This window comes from Dreissena polymorpha, chromosome 14 (assembly GCF_020536995.1).
Source record: "Dreissena polymorpha isolate Duluth1 chromosome 14, UMN_Dpol_1.0, whole genome shotgun sequence".
NCBI lineage: Eukaryota > Metazoa > Mollusca > Bivalvia > Myida > Dreissenidae > Dreissena > Dreissena polymorpha.
Genome location: NC_068368.1, coordinates 7,733,474 through 7,738,095, shown reverse-complemented (window position 1 = coordinate 7,738,095; position 4,622 = coordinate 7,733,474). Strand labels below are relative to the sequence as shown.

General features: G+C 35.0%; 1 long non-coding RNA gene across 1 annotated transcript; it reads right to left on the bottom strand.

Moving 5' to 3' along the window:
* Positions 1-1,847: 1,847 nt before the first annotated feature.
* LOC127857938 (uncharacterized) lies at positions 1,848-4,373 on the bottom strand. The gene is made up of 2 exons (XR_008038689.1): positions 3,964-4,373; positions 1,848-3,715 (listed from the first exon to the last, which is right to left on the bottom strand). It is a non-coding gene; the product is annotated as an uncharacterized LOC127857938 (long non-coding RNA).
* Positions 4,374-4,622: the final 249 nt, after the last annotated feature.

Below are 4,622 nucleotides of genomic sequence, written 5' to 3'. Positions count from 1 at the left end.
CATGAAGCCGATTATTCTCAAGCGGGGGTGACTTCAAGCCGATTCTAGTCACCCTCGAAATCAGCATAAAGTCACCATCGGCAACAATTTTACTTTTTCAACAAAAAAATACATGATTGTGTCGTTCATATGCGAGGGAATGTGTACAAATATTACAAAAACGAACATAGAGCCGACTGTCTTAAAAACAAAGACAAAATAGCCTATATTAGATACCTGGATGCGGTGCCGTTTGATAAACAAATACACGGGTGACTAGCAGCCGATTCTTGTGTTCCCGGGGGTGACTAGAAGCCGATTGATGTCACCCTGGGGTGACTAGCGTCGGCTTGAAGTCACCCCAGGGTGACATGAATCGGCTTCTAGTCACCCCCCGGGTGACTTGCAGGACATTTCAGGTCGAAAATGACCCAATTAGCATTATGCTTGCTATCTGAAAGTAAGTTTTTTAAATCTCATGGCTAGCTTTAACCTAGAAAACAACACCCTTGCTAATGGTATCAATATCGTTATTGCCATCTGACAGAGTCTTGCAAAGCTCACGACAACACTTATCTAGTATAATGGCACCACTAAAACCATATTAAACATCAGTATTGCTATCTTAGAGTTAGTCTTACATATCTCACGACTAGACTTAACCATGTCAACCACATGCTTATCACCATCAACATTATTATTGTCATCCACATGTTGCACATTAAAGGTCGGCGGCTACCCTTGCCATATTAAAAGCACCACTACCTAAGCAACCATCAACATCATTATGCTATCAGCAATTTAGCGTTTCAAATGTCACGGCTAACTATTTGATCAAAATCACTACCACAAACATAATCATCAACATCGAAATTGCAATATGAGCGATGGTCTTGAGAATCGCATAGCTAGTATAACATAAAAATATATGACACAATTACAAAAACAACAATATTTTTCTTTCGCACATTGCAACTTTCACATGTCTTTGTACACATAAACATGAGAAACATAAAACATATTTACCTCCACCAATATAATCATTATTTACATAATAGAGATAGTAAAATTAATTAAATGCCAAGTTTCTTACAGACATATATGGCACATGACTAATTAACGCAATTATCATAGCTGCGAGTTGTTCTTTAAACCCGTACATGTGTGTACTGATTGATCTAGTTATTCACGGATCCTTAATTTTGAACTGTTGACGCTTGTTGATATTAACCCAATCAGCTCGCTTCATAAACAGAGGAAAAGTTTCAAAATTGAGAAAGTTAACTAAATGATCATATTATTTTTTCCATATGACTGAATGCAGAGTATAACAAGAACAGACTTAAACACAGTACAAATTAACTATAACATACGATATGCGTGGACTGAATTTTAACACCTGACTTGGAAATTACCAGAAATAATTAAATTTGCATTACAGATGTATTAATAACACATGTAGTACAATTAATAACTAAAACAACAAAAAACAAACACGTCTTAATGCCGAGCTAAGCCTTTATTTGTCAGTCAGCATTCCGCTGAAACATGACTGGCATGTATGTGCCCCGACCCGGGATCGAACCCGAGACCTCTATATTTTAGCAAGCGCCTTATCCACTGAGCTATTGGACGTTTGGTTCACCAATGAAAATTTCACGAATCGTTTTAGTCTATGTTTTCTATTAGAAATGTGACAGCTCGCACTACCTCATACTCAAACTCGTTCGTACCCTCTGCAATAACAGAATTGAACAATCTCCCACTAGAAACACGTAATGCTGATTCTCTTCACTCGTTTAAAATGCAAATAATGTTACGTAATAGTTATGTTAATTATGAAAAACGTATGAATGACAAATGAGGGATGTGTTTGGGATTAGTTTATTGGTAACACATTTTCCCAATCTCTCCTGTATACGAATTTCTGATGTAATGACATGAGGTTGGTTTATTTTTATCATTTTATTTCGAAAAAAAATCCGAATAAATATTGGAGGAAATAATTATCTAGTGTACGGTAATGGAATTTTATCCTGTCACATGCTTTTAAATCGGCCCGATAACCAGCTAACCTAATATCCCAAAAGATAATGGGCTAGATGGCCAGGTAACCTGATATCTCTGTTTTACTGTGAAATGACGTCATTTTTTTATGAAATGACGTCATTATTCCAGCAAAACTCCCGAGTTAAAATCTTGTACAATGAAAAAACGGTGAAAAAAGAATACAATTAAAAGAAATTTTTTACAGGATAAATATAATGATAGGTTGGTGCCATTCTCCATCCACGTCACCAACCTATTATTCTCTATATACATGTAAATAATGAAACATATAAATAGTGTACTAAAATATATCTCACAAACTTTATGCTAAATACAATAATAAGAATTGAATCATACTGTGCAGACTAAAATATCATAATAAAATTTATGTATGTTATGTCGTTTTTGTTTCCAAAAGATAATATGATTAAAATATTTATTCCCAATCGATTGAGTCAGATAGAAGATATTAAGAGTTTTAATTTGGAAGCAGCGATGGCTATTTCAGCTGCCTTGAGTGTTAACTTGTAGTAAATAAACAAACTTAAATATCGGCTATGGTTGAAATTTATATCGTGACTCAGTCCATGTATTTCAACGTCGGATCTGAGAACACCGTAAATAATATTTTTAAGACAAAAAGCCATTCGGTCAGTTCAATATTTTCTAACCAGAAAAGTGGCATTTGCAGGATATATCGTTTAATACTACGATCAAGCCATATTTCAAAGAAAACGATGATTTAGATGGTAAATTCAGCATCGATTAGCTTGATGTTATTTAAATACTCTGGAGAATATAAAGAACGTACGTGGTTTGAAATCAGACTCAAATCTGATCGGAAGATATCTTTGACACATACAAATGTACTGGAGAATTCAGCTGCTGCTGCAATGGATATAGGTCAATGGTCAGGACGAAGGCCCCTTGATAGCTGTTTTGTGTTATTGGATGCAAATACGAAAAATTCGTTTTCTTACCTCGGGTATGCTCACTATTTAACCACGTCCAAATCGTTCAACGTATGTTCCTTTTTATTTGAATATATTAATATGTTTGCTAAAGCGACACATCACCCTCGTATTTATTTATTTTTTGAAATGCACATTTAATTTGTTTCTAATTACTCACTTTGCCGTCTGTTTGCAATTACAAACCAAACTACAGTTGCTACAATGGTAAGCACAAAAAACAACCAAAACAAGAAATAATCCAATGCAGCTACAACGTCTTCCCATTCAATGTCTGTTGCCGGATGGTTCTTTCCGTCACGTTTACACTTACAAATCCGAGCTAATCGGTTAAGTGCCATATATCCAGGGGCTATTGGGTCCTTGTATTTATCTCGGGACGCAAGTCGCGATTCTAACAGTGACGTTATTATGTTAGCAGTGCTGAGTGTTATTATTGCCGTGATATAAACTGAGATGACTGGAATGGTGTCGGAGTTCTTTGGAATCTCAGACGCTACAATTGTTAGAAATACGGCCAAAGACAGGATCACTGTGATAGCGTAAGAAGCACGCTCACCCGACGATACCGGAAGTGCAAATGTGAGGACGTTTAAAAACGAAAGTAGGACGATTGGGATGAGTATGTAGAACACGTAAAATGTTGACTTCCTCTTCAGTGTCATCTTAAAAATCACAAAACCATCTTCTTTTTTCGAATCTGCTGTTGTGTTTACCTAAAATCATAACGTTTTGAAATATTTCACAAAACAAGGAAGGGATTTTGTTAAATAGCACTATAATTACGGATAAATTACTGTATACAGGAAGCCTTAATATTTCCAAATTACAAAATATACTATGAAGATATCATACATAACGAGAATCAATATGCATCACATACAGTTATTTAAGAGTAAAATGTAGGTTATGAAATGTATGATTATGGTACGATTTATTTTTCCAAAATAAACAAATCATATACCAACAACCATCTTGAATTTTCTTCAAAGTCTTCCGAATAGATTCCGTTTTTTGATTCAGACAAAGCTACTTCTTCTTTATCATAGCTCCATGCAGAAAACTTCAGAGGACATTCCTGTGTGTCGAAAGGGAAGTATGTGATGTCTACCTTACACGTTGCTTCAAGAATCTGTTCAAATAAAAATGAATCCGTGCAAGTTAATAATTATAGATTCATACTTCAATGAATTATTAACACGCAGTATGATACTCCGGTATTATTTTATTCGTTAACGCCAATGAATGTATACTGTATAGATAATCATATTGTAACGTGTTTACAAACTGTAGTCTTTTTTTTCAAAAAATATTTTCGCTACCTATGTTTTCTTTTGTATACACTTAGTTTTTTATTTACATTTTACATTTCTACCCCTCATTATAAATCGCAAATGCTATTATAATTTAAATATTACTGGCCTGATAAGGATTCCAGATAACCCGACCATTATTAAGGACTCTGAGCAACAAATTGCTCGATCCCAAGCCAGTAAATGTCCGAAAGGAATTATGGAGTCTAACGTCTGGGCGCCAGGTGTCATTTTGTGGCTACAAATACAACACGAGAGGAAACATTAAATTTCATTCTTTAATGTGAGTATGGAGAAAGAACGGTATAAT